Here is a 16964-nt window from a genome sequence, read left to right as displayed (position 1 = left end):
CTTCTGGAAAATATGGAATTTACTGATAGACCTGTATGCTTCTTTTCTTGAAGGATGAAATACATTATCGCAAGATCGATCGCAGCGGCTGACTTCACCGTTGGCGGCGTGGGAAAGAAATAGTTAACTGTCGGACGACGGCACTGTTGTCGGATCTGCCGAATCTGAGTGTATTTGCTCAAATTTGAATGTATTTCTCAGATTCATCGTTGTTGTTGCTTGAGATGTATTTATTTTTGTGTTGAATACATAGACATAAATGATTTCTGGTTGGATCCTTACCGGACGATGCCGGCGATCAAAAAAATCTCCGGCAGTGTATTTTAAGATCTGAGTGTATTTTATTTCTTGTATAGTGTATTTTATTTCTTGTATCTCAAATTTGAGTGTATTGTTTTTCTTGTATCTCAGATATGAGTGTATTTTTTTTTTTAGTGTAAAATAGAGTGTTTCTTAATGTATTTTTCGCTTGTGTTTCGAAGGAGATTTTTTTGGTATACAAATAAATATAGTGAATTTTGAATACAGCTGAATATCTCTGTATTTTTTTGCATTTATGTATTGTTTGAATACAATCGAATTTATTTAAATACAATAAGTTGAATACAGCGTAAAAGTTGTTACGAATGAATACAATCAAATTAAATACATTGAAATACAGCCAAACTGGAATACACCCGAATTTGAATAAACGTTACTGTAGCTATGAAATATAATTAGCAAAAGTGTAGTTATGTCTAAAAAAAAATCTCAAAGTGTAATCATTTGGGTAAGTTGCCCAAAAAAAAAATGTCTAATGAAATAACTTATCCATATATTTTGATATTGATGTTTGTGGTTCTAACGCCTAATCTGACCGAGACATGTGGTAGTTTTGACTTTTAATATTCTTGTTTTTTTTTTTTTTTTTTGCATTTATGTTGTTTGAGTACAACTGAATTTATTTAAATACAATAAGTTGAATACAGTGTAAAAGTTATTACGAATGAATACAGTTAAATTGAATACATCCGAATTGAATACAGCAAAATACAGCCGAATTGGAATACAAACGGATTTAAATACGCGTTACTGTAGTTACGAAATATAATTAGCAAAAGTGTATCTACGCCTAAAAAAAATTCAAAGTGTAGTCATTTGTATAAGTTGCCAAAAGAAAATGTCTAATGAAATAACTTATCCATATATTTTTCTATATTGTGATATTGATGTTTGTGGTTGTAACGCCTAATCTGATCGAGACATGTGGTAGTTTTGACTTTTAATTTGTTATAACAGTCATTTCACTACAATCCAACTAATCAAACAATAATTAGTACTCCATATTGCACCAGTTTATATATTATAGCTAAAATCAAACTAATACAAGGTCAAAGGTGGCATTAGCTGGTGATTCCAAGGAGGAAAATGAACAATCAAGGACAATTAACACGTGGGAACTCAAAGGCTGAATTGAATAATATAAAGTCAAAAAGATATAAGCATTGATACTAGTAGAGAAACATATATCTCTAATATATTATATTATATAATAGAGATAGCCATTGAATTAACTAAATACGAAGTCAAAAGATAGCGCTGAGAATATTTCAGAATTCAGATGTAGCCATCAACGTACATCAATATTCAGCTAATATTTCAACATTCAAATCAGCAAAACTCAGAGTTGGTGCGCAGGAGAGCGTAGAATAATTAATAGGAGCAGTTGAAGAATATTATACCAAACTCTAAATTGGGAAATTGTCGACATACGTAGGATCTTTGTTCACATTTATAAAGAAGATAAGTTCAAACTTCTACTTAGATTGCCTGGGCAGAGGTAAGGATGGCAAAACTAAGCCTATGAAACTATGATCAGTCTAACGCATTAATATGTACCCCAAATTAAGCGATGAAATCAAAATATTTTTCAATTTTTTGTTATGTACGGCCATAATAAAGTAAAACTTAAGTTTTTTTTTTTTTTTTTGTGATTAAATAATTAAATAATTAAATTAAAATTTGATAAAACTTGACGGGTTGGGCTATAACACATTGTTTAGCTCATGTTGATCCACTCCATCTCATTCAAGTAACCTGTGGCCGATCGTTTTCACATGTCTAAATTCAATCCTACCCGCCTATTAGACGCCCACATTACCTTTGAGGTCATTTGCACTTTTGGCCCTATTTTGTACTGGTCTTTAATTTTTGTCTCTCAAATGGAACTTATGCCTACTGGGGCATAGGTTCTTTAAAAAAACCAACACAATTTGTGTCAAATCCCTTAAAAACCTTATACCCCAAAAGGCATAAGTTCCATTTGAGGGATAAAAATTTAAGACCAGCCCATTTGAAGGACAAACCGTGCAATAACAATTCACACGATTGCCCCTACCTTGGGGTGGTCTATAATTTTTGTCCCTCAAATCACTGGTCTTTAATTTTTGTCCTTCGGCATTTTAAGTAATAAAAAGATAGCTAAAAATATCCCTAACATTTTAGGTTCGAACCCTAGCAGAGTAAAAAAAAAAAACGCAAGGCAAGATCTTCATGGAAACTATGCCTATTCGGGTAAAGTTACATAGAAACTATGCCGGACAAGACATAGTTTCTATGAAAAACTTGCCTTACGATTTTTTTTTTTTTAAATCTGCGTGGGTTCAAAACACGAACGAATAAGGGTGCATTGATCCACAAATTTTCATTAAATGAGAAGTAGGAACAAAAATTAAAGATCGGCAATTTGAGGGACAAAAATTAAAGACAATCCATATGAAGGACAATCCTCGCAATTTTTTATGGACAAATTACAAGAATAATACCTTTTAAGGGTTGTTAACAATTAGTAGCTACCTTTTATCAATTTATAATTCGTAGCTAGTTTATGGCAAATTCGTTGTATTTGAGTGTATTTGAATACACTATTTAGTTGTATTCAACCTTATATGATGTCACGTGCATTTGACTGTATTCACTCTTATAGAGTGTATTGGGGTGCATCAAACAATGACAGAGGTGAATTTGTATACAAACAAGAAAAAATCAGATAAACATTGTATTTACTCGAAAAAATTATATACAAACATGTGTACTTAGATCATTCAAACAACACATACAGTCAAATACATCTTAGTTTTCCTAAAAATACAATCAGCCAAATACATTATACTTATATTTACACTAAAAAAATGACGAAATACACTCAGATTTGAGATACAAGAAGGAGAAGAAGCCATGGAGAGTCAACTCTTTGATCAAATAAAAAAAATACACTCAAAAAATGATGAATACACCTAAATACACTCAGATTTGGTATATAAGAAGGAGAAGAAGCCATGAATTCCAGTCAAATACAAAAAATACACTAAAAAAATGCCCAGCATAGAGAGGGGGGGGGGGGAGTGGTGAGAGACGGTGGTCCAACGAAGAGAGAGGGATGAGAGACGACGGTGGAGGAGAGAGAGGTGAGGGAGCCGATCTGAGAGGGAATGGAGAGAGAGAGAGAGAGGCGATGGAGGAGAGAGATTGGTGAGGGAGAAGAGAGGAGTGAGGGAGAAATACAAGCCATAAATTTAATATATTTTGGTATAGCTACGAATTGTAATTTACAAAACCAAAAAATCTCAAATATGCCATCGAAGTATAGCAAAAATGACTCATTCATGCCGCTCGTCAATAGTTTAGCTCATTTATGCCGTCAAACTATCAAATATGACTCATTTATGCTACTCATCAATAGTTTGGCTCATTTATGCCATCCGCCCGTTACAAAAATGACTTATGCATGCTATTTTTCATAAACGTTGATTTTACAATACCAGATATTACACGTGGCCTCTTATGGTTGTAAGTTGGTAGGGTGTATGGGTAGGATTTTTTATTAATTTGGGATTTAAAATCGGGCTGGTTTAATTAAACGATGTAGACCTCTAATTGGAAGCCACGAGTCATATCCGGTATTATAAAATTGGCGTTAATGAAAAATGGCATGAATGAGTCATTTTGGTAACGGGCGATAGCATAAATGAGCCAAACTATTGATGAGTGCATAAATAAGCCATTTCCGATAGTTTGATGGCATAGTTGAGCCTTTTCCGTTTACAAAATCACTGTAGCTACTAAATATAAATAAATTAAAATGTAGTTATTATCAATAATTATCTCTTAGAGGTAGCTATGCCAAGTAATTATTTCATTTTTTATTGGGATAAAATTTTGGGCCAATTTGTGAGTTCCATGTTTCATTGATTGCATATCGCTGAGAGTTTGCCGTTTGAATTCGTAGTAATGCCCTTATTTTGGGATGGACTTTAATTTTTGTCCATCAAAATGAAAGTATTTAACTTTTGTCCTTCGCCTAAAATCTTAGGGATCCGAGTTTGAACCCCTGCTCATGCAAAAATTATAATAAAAAAAAAATTGTTGGGTAGAGGTTGCCTACAAACTATGCCTTACCAAAGTTTTGGACAAAACTCTGCATTTTGCCTTCAAAATTCTGCTTTGCGAATCCAAACCTCTGCCTTGCAATTTTTTTTTTTTTATCTGACCTGGGGTTCGAATCCAGAACCTCGAGGTATTAGGCGAAGGTCAAAAATTAAAGACAAACAATTTGAGGGCCAAAAATTAAAGACCACCCCTAAAGAAGGCCAATCTGCGCAAAAAATTGGTAGCTGCTCATAGTTGGGCCTTTCAGATGCCACCTTGCTTTGGACCTGAAATGATCCATTTGCGAAACAATAAAATACACAATAACATGCAAAAAGAATTGCATTATCAATGTTCGTGAAGTCTAATAGTTTATTATCAATAAAAAGTTTTTCCAAGCATCTTTGCATATTTAATTAGTTGGTTATAATACCCTTTTATGCAATCTTTACACTTGCAAAGCCAATCTATAACCTGAAATTATGCATAGGAAAATACAGAAAACTCAATGACTCCCTTGGTTCAAGATATGCCCAATAGTCTTTTAGGGGAGTACATAGGCCAAGTTGGTTTGGCTTTTTCAAATACTAAATCAAACCAATTGAGTGGGTTTCTAAATCTATAAACCATACCAATAGATGTCAGGTTTTTTAACCTCGGGTTTTCTCTTAACTGGGCCTTGAAAACAATGTATTGGTCCTTAACTATATTATGCGAGAGAACAGAAGTTTATATTGGGCCCAAATATGTCATAACTCCAACGCTTCAAAAAAGCCCAACAGATATGTTCTTGGGCTTAACCGTGTAATGCCCAAGTCATCAAAAAGAAACCTAGTGGATTTAGAAAAAAATAAAAACGAAAACTCGATGAGGTTACAAGATTAAAGAGAGGTCTTCTGCTCTTCTTTACTTAGAAACCGTTTGGACATAATTTGAAATCATGATATGGAATTAGTGATTTAAAATCATAATAATTTGAAGTTGAAGTTTTTATTTGGACATGCAATTTGGATTTCTTTAATTGTATTTTTCTCATAGAGATAGAAACCTCACAAGTTGTGAAAACCATTAAAACTTTTTCAATTCTTATACAGTCTTATCAAATGAGCAAATCATAGTTCATAACAAAATTAATACACTATTACAAGGCCTTTCTAAAAAATACAACATCAATTAATCAAACTGTAGTCCAATAAAAAAAGAAAATTGAACATGAGTTGTAGTGTAACTACTCTTAATATAATCCTCTCACATGGTTGGTAAGAGTAAATTTATTATAAATATACTATCAACTTGAAGATCTTTTAATATTTGATATGAATAGTTGGTAACCATGGTTGGTGAATATATGTACCAACTTATGGATATTTTTTTACAAAATATAAACTTATGGGTCAAGTTTTACATTTAAAAGATTTGGAATCATGATTTGAAATTCCAAATCACGCCTTTTTGGATGATTTGGGATTTGAAATCGTGATATAGAGTTGAAGTTGAAATTTTGTGCAAATTGCATAAACAAATGCGATTTGAAATCATGATTTCATATCGCATGTCCAAACGTCTACTAATAAGTAGGTATTTGAATATGCGATTTCATCTCATGAGATGAAATCAGGGTTTGGACATACGATTTCATCTCATGAGATGAAATTCCAAATGATCCAAAAAGGCATGATTTGGGATTCCAAATCATAATTTTGTTTACCCCGGATTTGGTAACCAATTGAATTTGTATGTGGATATAGGATATGTGCTTGGGCCTGAATATGGGTTATAAAGAGTTGATAAGAATGCTTTTCAATACACGAATGAGGAGCATAAACACCGGATGACTACGCGTATGACGAGCCGGTTGTTAAGTCGTTCAACATAAACGACCAAATTTGCTATAAACAAGATCAATAATGACTTAACTAGAACTGGATCAATGTATATATATTGTGTTACAAAATGTTCTTGAAAGTAAAAGATGAACCAACCCCTTTAAAGGGGGTGGGAGTACTCTATTTATAGTAATGAACCCATGGGCCTCCTCCACTGTGGGTTCAATAAAATAGTAATAAAAGGGACAGCTCCTGCACGGGTTTGGTGGGATTTGGCTGACGGCGCCGTCTGACACACGCACAGTTGGCAGCTGACCATGATGTGATACCACTGACACGTCCTAGCAACGGTCACATCGGACCAACGGACTCACGGAGACCGGACCAACGGTGATGAGACACCGGGGAGTGATCCCGAACCCTCGGTGGCTTAGAGACCGGGTCAGACGGCGCTTTCACTCGGCCTTGATCAAAGTGCTTATCCGGAAGGCTGATGTCCCCGTACGAACTCTAGCCCCTTTTCTTTCTCCGGTACACAGTTACCCCGGATTGACCCGTATCCGGTTTTTTACCGTATACAAATTTCAAATTTTTTAAATGCAAAACTTGACCCATGAGTTTATATTTTATAAAAATAGTTCCATAAGTTGGTAGATATATTTACCAATCATGTTTACCCACCATTTATATCAAATATTAAAAGATTTACAAGTTGGTAGTACATTTATAACAAATTTACTTTTACCAGCCATGTGTGAGGATTATATTAAACAGTAGCTACACTACAACTCATGTTAACGTATTAATTTTGTTATGAACTATGACTTGCTCGTTTGGTAAGATTGTATAAGAATTGGGAAAGTTTTGATGATCTTCACAACTTGTGAGGTTTTTATGTTTATAACAAAAAATATAACTTAAGAAATTCAAATTGCATGTACAAATAAAACTTCAACTTCAAATCATGTCCAAACGGCTCTTAAGTAATTGTATTAAGTGTTTTTGTCACATATGAAAAGTTATAGTGTCCTGGAATGTGCACATTGGATTTATCGCCAAATTAATATTTAATAGAAATAAGGTCAAAGTTTTCCCTTGTGGTTTGAAGTTTGGTTGGACCATGACCTCGGCATTAGTAACAAAGGACAATTTCAAGCCAACACCGTAATGGCAAGGACGTGAATGGAAAAATCTTAATGAGGACTAAGTCAGACCTTTTAGCTAAGTGCAATGGCTAATCTGGACATTTTCCCTTTAAATAAAGATATTGATGAAATTGATGGAATTCTCCCGCCCTTTAATCGTATTTGAATCGTGAGAATGAAGAAAATCCTATGCTTCACATTTAATGAGGCATTTGCGACGTAATTTTTGTTTAATCACCCGTGAGTACTAGATAACAAATGATTATAAATTTATAAAAAAAAAAAACTCACAACAATGCCCTTGTAAAATAAATCAACTCATACTGTTTGAACTTTGAAATTGCGAGTCAACATATAATAATCATAGCAATCCATGTTGATAAGTAATAAGGACCATATGATGTAATTATAATAATAACTATTATTGCTATGTTTGTTATTGTTCTTTAACCCTAATAATGAGAGAAGTCAAACAAAATTATGATTAAAAATAATTATGGAAGCCGATAAGTAACAGGGACCATGCATGTGATGCAATTGTAATCTTCCTTAACCCCTAAAGGAGAAAACCGTATTCAAAATTATGGAAATGTTTTGGTCGTTTTAAGGCCAAATATATAACCGTACAGGTCTTTGATTATGTGATGACCTATTTGTAGGTATTTGATTATGAGTTGGACACACGTTATAGAAAACAAAAATTAAAAAAAAAATAAAAAATGATTCAATTAGCAAAAAGGGATTTGAATGAGTAGTCAACATAATTTTAGTTTAAGTAGCGTTCACATGTTCTTGTGGCTTCTTGCTTATCTGTAAAGGTACTATAATCTCTGTCATTACCATTGTTTTTTTATCTTAATTCTTCTTCTTTATGATGTCATTCGACTCATTCCTGAATTTCTCTTCTACTGTGTATGTGTGAACCAAAATTAAATAGTGATCACCTAAACCTTTTGCAATAATATATCGTCCTTACAGCTAGCTATTTCTTGTGTGTACTTGTGTACGTATCATTATGAAAATATTATGAAACACTCACTTTTATTTTCATAATTAATCGATTTATATGATAAAAGATCATATTTATAACATTTTGAAAGCTTATCTTTTTGGTTTGATAGTATTCTTTTTCATTTCTTTTTTTGGCATTTGAAATCCTTTTTATTACAGTTCTATATTTATTTCAAATTCTAATTGTTTAATGGAATGGTTAGTTATAACTAATGAGACATTCCTCCCCCTTCAGGCGAAAGTGAAGATAAAAAACAAGAATCGATCGTTCAAGTATTCCAAATTGAATGTCAAAATTACAGGAAGAGAGACATATGGATGGGGGTATATATCCATCTATATTGAATTGCGGATTCCGAAATGATAAAATCATTTTTGATTGGACAAAAAAAGGTCTCCTATAGAAGATAGTTAAGAAAATCAACGAGGAGAAAACACGTTTTCGAGATAGGAATCGGTATCTAATGAATCCGAGTCACTTCTTTTTTTGTCCAAGTCACTTCTTTTTTTGTCTAACTCATAACGTAATTACTCTCTTATTTTTATCGCCGTTGCCTCATATTATAAGCCTACGTGTTGCAGTACGGTGATTATAATTTATATATATTTCCTTGATATTCGGGTTTAATCAACTTTACTTCTAAGTCGGGTGCACTAAGATTCTGTTTTAGTTTATTTTCATTTAATTTAGAGTTTGACTTGTTCAAGTCGGTCATTTATGGAAATTTAATAGTAACAATTTGCTTCATTTGGTTAGGAAACATTAAAAAAGACGAAAATTCAATTGGTATCATGGAATTATGCTCGAATAACTTAAGTTGAAGGGTGTAAGTAAAACATATATACTTCTTCAATATAATAATAACCCGAATAAACTATTGTAAGTTAACTTTGAAAGTCATAGTTACGAAATTTGACCATTAAAAGTTCTATGAACATCTATCTAGTCGTTTGCAACCTAATGTAATTAGAGTATTTAATAACCTATTGATCTTCAGGTAACCATTAAAAGGGAGCATATAAAATAAAAAGTAAAATCATCTAGGAGTGTGACAGAATGGAAAAGATTTATTTACTCTTAATAATAAATGATGAAAATAAAAAATTCTTGGTGGGAAACATTTTTCTTTATAGTGGATATACACAACGCAATACAATTTAGTCGATCCAGAAAATTTCACATATCGAGTTAAAGCTAAGAAAAAAAAAAACAGCATTTATGAAATGAACAGGATTCCTCGACTCTTAAGAAGGTTTCTTGGTTCGAACCCTTAAAAAAAAAAAAATCTCTTGATAGAAAATATTTTCTTCTTTTTAAGGCATACAAACACCATCCGAATTAGTCTGAGTTAAGAAAATTTTAGATACTGAATTCATCATAAAGCCACAAAAAAGCAGGTCATGGGAGAGGAGCTGTAACGTTGTTTTCAAAAGATAACCCCACCTTTTTTGTTATTTAGTCAGCATTCCACTGATGAAGGCGAAATTGATTAAAAACATACTCTTATCGTCAATGCTGATGACTCCCTTACATCCCTAAAGGATACACTGCCAACAAACTACTTGCTCAAAAAGGGCCCCTCTTATATATTCTCTACTTGTTAGTTTTACCACAAAATCAAGAACCCAATTTACTGATGCCCACCAAATAGCAAGACATTTATTGTCACTACTAAGTTCTTCACTTCATTGATTATGACAATTTATGTTACAATTAATTATATATGCCCTAAAGATTGAAACTTTAGCGTATAATTTTGACCTTCAGTCATTATTAAAATGAGATGAATTTCTTCGTTATACAACAAAACTTATAGTGATAATAACAGGCAGAACATTATCTAGTTTTTAACTCATACGCTCCAAAATAGAGTCCAGTACAGCTGTTTTCTGGTCCTAAATTCTCCCGTAAATTGCGAAGCAAATATGACAGAGTGTATATTTACTGAGCGGACCCAGTCTTTCACCTAATTTGCATCGTTAGCATTCAACACAAAAATTGGACCTTTCATGTCCCTTTCCCAACATAGTGACCCTAGTTAACTGACCATTGGTTTCTCCTCAACTAATTGTCCATTCAGAAATAAATATATAGGAGTATTCAACAAATGACTATTCACTTCCTGTCCTGTCTTCTAAGAAACATTCAGCAATATATATAGAAGACTCTAGATTATGCATAACCCAATGTTTCCATAGATAAAAGACCTTTTTAGTGATTAAGTTTAATCAAATTCATCTCAGTCCTCCCCTAATTATTACTGAGATAAAACAATCCAAAGATACTCACATTATATTGCGATATTATCTGCTTAGGTTCAAGTCGTATGATTTTCGACAAAATGCCTCCGTACACCATTAAGAATATTACTACATCGTATCTGGCTAGATCTTTTTTGTTTTCAACTACCAATGAGAGACTTTGTTTACACATAAATCTTCCTCTCGAACTAAGTTCTGCACCCTATCACGAACTAAATTCTACGGGACCCATCACCTTATGAATTTATCAGGAGATTAACTGTGTACTGCACACATTATTCGAGTATTTATGGCCACCAAAAGCTCACTGGCTAAAGACACTAAACTGGCTTGTAGAAGGTTAAAGGCACTAAGTCGAGCCCTACACCATTACGGGGACAATTAGTTGAATCATTAGCTGATATCAGTTGTCGGGCTAAAACAACTCAAAAATACTTTTATTATGATGTGATATGATTTGTTTTGGGTCAAGACTACTGATTCGTCTCATTGTAACAGGCTCAAGACTCAATTTTAGTTAATTGGTCGGGTGTGTCATGCTTGCAAGTTAATAATTAGTTCATCACGAGAGATGTAGCTACTCAAGTCAAGAATATTAACCATTTAACTAAGATCTAGACAAAAACCAAAGCAGGAAAAATTTGACACTGACGGCGGCTGATATGTTTGTTTAATTCAATCCAAACGATAAAGTTGTTAGTATAGAATTTGAAGCTCATTGCTAATTACAAATATTTGTCTTGTCTCTAAAGTGAAACAGATCACATGAAAAACCTTATCTTTATGTGGCTTTACTTAAAAGTTCATTCGATCGCCAGTACCCCTTAGAGGACTAGAGTGGACAACAACGTAATCAGAAGTGGTTTGGTGAGTCATTAATTCATAGATCTATCTATCTCTGAACGTTGCATCATGCATGATCTTAAAGAGAAAAGACGTAAAGGGAATGGCAGTGTTAATTTCACGTGCAAGGTCGATTGCGGGTCAAGCAGGCTAGCTTAGAAGATTGTAATATATATTATTCCCAATATTATATAGTAGTAGTACTTAAATAGGATGGACACAGCAACAATAGTAGGGAAGGGAAATTGATTTTCCGTTGATTATAACACTCACCTTTGATTAATGGTGAATGGACTTTAGCAGTAGAAAAGAGAGCATTCTAGTATAGAGCGGAGTGTCAAAATATAAAGAAGTATATATACACACATAATCAAAAGATTCAACATGTAGTGCATATTTATAATATATAAAAAGAAAATTTTGATTTACTTACACAGTATTTTGTGTGTCGATTGACTCTTCCCTTGAACAAGAATAATTCCAAAGTAGTGTATTACATATTATACGTATATATTTGATATGCATGTACCATAATGTATTGCCATTGCATAAGCCAAAAGTCGTTTGTAGGGCCTAACTGTAAGGAACTAGAGAACATCATCAAGTTTTTGCTCCTCAAATTAAATACGTTATCACTATATATATTCAAGTGCAAGGCTTTTTATCCTTTGCGGTTAATCTCATAGCCTTTAATTTATTTCTACTTTAATCTCTTCAATAAAGTAGCTCAGACTTTGGCTAATTCCAAGATACTCTCTTTATTGACTTTTACTTGTCCACTTTAAACTTTTCACATTGTTTAAAAAATAATAAATGAAGTGCATAATTTACCAATGTACCCATATTAATTGGTATATATTTTTATTGAATTTGAAAAATGATTTGAAGTAAGTAATTAATACTATGGGTAAAACAAAAAAAAAAAAATTGTCTTTTCTTGATATGTTAACATTCCTGGAGAATGAATTTTATGACATTATAATCTCGTAATTGTTTTAGTCAAATACAAGGATCCTATAAAAATTAGATCAATCCAATCCTTCAAGATTTTCCTAAAGTAATATCTATAATGTTTATTTCCTTGATTTTCACAGGTTTGAATTAGCAAAAACTTCAATCAGCATTCAAACATTGTCTTAACATAGATGTCTTATTAGTTTTTTTGTCCGTAACTATTATGTGAGCACTATTTTCTTTTGTCATCAATTACTATAAAAGTCAAGTTCTCTGTACAAATTTCAGCAAAAGTGGGGTCCAGTTTGAATAATATGAATCTTTTTTAAGGACAATGTGAATCGCTTCCTACTTTTTGAAACGTTAGTAGTAAAATTCATTAATAATACTTATTAGATATAACTCATAAGTTTACACAATCTTTTAACAACTTGAGAGTTAAAAATGAAAAGCAAAATAAAAAGGACATATATTATTTTTAACCGAAAAATTAAAAGATCAGATATAAATAAGAAAAGGAGAAAGGAGAATTTTTAAGGGGACAGAAACGTTGGCATCTTTGCGTGGGACGTAAAAAGTAGCGTAACTGACGCAAAAGCGAGGGCCAAAGGGCTGGATAATGGGCCCATTTGGTGGATATCCACGTCACGTCTAATTGTCTCTTTCTCTTTTTCTTTTTAATTATTCACACAAGGGAGAGGGGTCGGTGCTTTCCGTGTACGACTTGACTGTACGGCAACTACGAAAAAATCGCGCCACCCCCATTTCTGTGTTTTTTTAATGGACATTATTAGAGAATCCGAAGAACAAGAAATTCACTTTCCTAATTAAGGGGTCATGTGGATCCCACATCAACCTTTCCGTACTGAAGAATCTTGTCTAATATTAAATTAAAAAAGGCAAGAAAATTAAGTAGAGGTTAAAAGATGAACCAACCCACTGCATAAAGCATCCCCAAATTACTACAGGGTTCGCCTAATATAAGGTTTAGTATATACAGTTTTAACCGGGTGAGACTTTTTTATGAAAATTGTGCGTGTTAAGGACAAAACACAAAAGATAACACCAAGTTAAGACCATTTTTTAACTATCATATATACCTCAGGAAGACGATTATGGAAATGATAGGGTGATGGCGTAGGGGCTCGACTTAAAGCCTTGCTTGTCAACGAACTGGTTTGCTACTACCTTTACCTATGAATTTTAATACGCATAAAGAAAAAAGAAGCCAGTATGCTTTGATGGCCATAAATACATCATCTTAAGTGTTAGCCCAATACTTTCAAGTTATCTTATTATCTATTATAATACTCCATCCGTCTCAAATTATTTGTCGTGACTACTAAAAATAATTGTCTCATACTATCGTTTTTGAAGCTCTAAGCATAATTATTTCATCACCATTCTACCCTAAATAGATTTTCGTCATTGATGGAAATAACAAATAAATAGAGTAAACATTTAATAAAGAGAAACTATAATTTAGACATAAATAAGGGTAAAAGTAGTCAAATATTCTTTCTAATTAATATTTCTTAAGGAACGTGTAAAACAAAAAAACGACAAATTATTTGCGACGGAGGGTGTATGTGACGGGACTTAAAGATTACAAATCACCTTGTTTATAAAGTTACTTATATATATATATATATATATATATATATATATATATATATATATATATATATATATATATATATATATATATATATATATATATATTGGATGATCTAACAATATTAGTGTCATAATAAAATAAGTTAAACTCGTCCATATAACACCTCCCTGATCACAAAATGACTCATCATTTAATGAATCTAATATTTTTTTTCACTACTGCAATTTATAATCAACAATTTATGCTCGCATATGCGGCAGGAAAACATTCACAATAGGGGTTACATGCAACTTATCTTACTTAAACAAGTCAATTTCAAATTTGGTAATAGTCCAATCGCTCAGAAGGACAACCCTTTGAAAGTCCTGGCGTGACATTCGTGTGAAATGGAACTGTCAAGGTAGTTTTGAAAAAACATCCACATGCTGGGATAAGACAGATAACAAATTAAAAGGGGGGCAAATATATATGAGACCGGAGCCAAAATGACATATTTTTACAGCAATTAGACCAAAATAGGCTGTCTTTTTTTTTTATACCCAAATGGGTATTTCGTTGATCATTCAACGAAATACCCCAGTTACTGTTCATAGCAGCAACTCTTTTTTTTTTTTTTTTTGCTATTTCGTGGATTGTTCCACGAAATAGCTTTTTTTTAAATTTTTTTTTGCATTTCGTGGAACAATCCACGAAATAGGTTTTTTTTTTTTTTTTTTTTTTTTTTTTTAATTTCGTGAAAAAAATGATTTTTTTTTTACATATCATGACACAATCCACGAAATAGATATTTTTTTATTTTATTTCGTGAATAAAAAAATAAATAGGAAATTATATTTTTTTTTTGTTTTTGCATTTCGTGTATTAAAAAACGAAATAGGATAAATTTTTTTCTAATTTCGTTCGTATAAAAAGGAAATTGGAAAATATATATATATATATATATATATATATATTATTTCGTGTATTAATGAAGGAAATTGATTTGTTTTTTTATCTTTTTTGCATTTCGTAATCTAATGAACGAAATAGGTTTTTTTTTTTTTTTTTTTGTATTTAGTGAATAAAAAAACGAAATAGGAAATTATATACATATATATATATATTTTGCATTTCGTGTATTAAAAAACGAAATAGGAAAATAATTTTATTTTCATTTCGTTTATATAAAAATGAAATAGGAATATATATATATATATATATATATATATATATATATATATATATATATATATATATATATATATATATATATTTCATTCATGTACCAATGAAATATTTCGTGGATTGTTCCACGAAATGCAAAAAAAAAAAAAAACAATTTTATTTATATTAACGAAACTGTTTTATTTTTTAATTTAAAACTGTTTTTTTTATATTTTTTATTTTGCATTTCGTGGAACAATCCACGAAATATAAAAAAAAAACAGTTTTTTTATATATTTTTGAAATTGATCTTATATATATATATATATATATTCCAAATTGATTAAAAACCATTTTTTATTTTTTTTAAAATATATTTTTCAAAAAACTTAGTGTTTAACTGTAAGGTTATTTTAGTCAACTTTATATATCGAGAAAATTAGTCAGCTTTATTTTCAAAAATTGAAACCGCAGAAGTGAAATTGACATTCACAGATACATTATCCCTGGATTTTTACGTTGAAATCTATTGCGTATCATCATCTTATAAGTAAATAAAACTGAAAATTTCATGCCAATTTGGGGAAAAATTGAAATTGAATGTGATAAAAGGCGTTTTTTTTAAAAATCGGCTCGGCCAAACCGCCTTATCTCGGAAAAATACCCAAAATCAAAAAGAAAATCGCGTAAATCGGACGTCCGAGCGCAAAGTTATGACCATCTAAAGTTTGACGACTTTACAACTAGTTTTTCTCCCTATATTTTTTAGAATTATATTTATATTTAAAATAAAGTTATGTCTTGACTTTACAACTATTTTTTTTTTCGTTTATTAAAAAACGAAATAAGATTTTTTTTTATTTCGTGAATATATAAATGTTTTTATAAATGAAACACAAAAATATATATATATTCATCCTATTTCATTGGTACATGAATGAAATATATATATATATATATATATATATATATATATATATATTCCTATTTTTTATTTTCCTATTTCGTTTTTTAATACACGAAATGCAAAATATATATATATATATATATATGTATATAATTTCCTATTTCGTTTTTTTATTCACTAAATACAAAAAAAAAAAAACCTATTTCGTTCATTAGATTACGAAATGCAAAAAAAATAAAAAAACAAATCAATTTCCTTCATTAATACACGAAATAATATATATATATATATATATATATATTTTCCAATTTCCTTTTTATACGAACGAAATTAGAAAAAAATTTATCCTATTTCGTTTTTTAATACACGAAATGCAAAAACAAAAAAAAAAATTATAATTTCCTATTTCTTTTTTTATTCACGAAATAAAATAAAAAAACATCTATTTCGTGGATTGTGTCATGATATGTAAAAAAAAAATCATTTTTTTCACGAAATTAAAAAAAAAAAAAAAAAAAAAAAAGCTATTTCGTGGATTGTTCCACGAAATGCAAAAAAAAATTTAAAAAAAAGCTATTTCGTGGAACAATCCACGAAATAGCAAAAAAAAAAAAAAAAAAAAGAGTTGCTGCTATGAACAGTAACTGGGGTATTTCGTTGAATGATCAACGAAATACCCATTTGGGTATAAAAAAAAAAAAGACAGCCTATTTTGGTCTAATTGCTGTAAAAATATGCCATTTTGGCTCTGGACTCAAATATATATGTACAAAATTAGTATGCTTGCTCAGAATGAATTGTATAAATGTTAGAAGGTTAGCCTGGAGTATTAATTTGTATTCAGTAGT

The sequence above is a fragment of the Lycium barbarum genome, chromosome 11 (genome assembly GCF_019175385.1).
Source record: "Lycium barbarum isolate Lr01 chromosome 11, ASM1917538v2, whole genome shotgun sequence".
NCBI lineage: Eukaryota > Viridiplantae > Streptophyta > Magnoliopsida > Solanales > Solanaceae > Lycium > Lycium barbarum.
Note: the sequence above shows the minus strand (reverse complement) of the source record.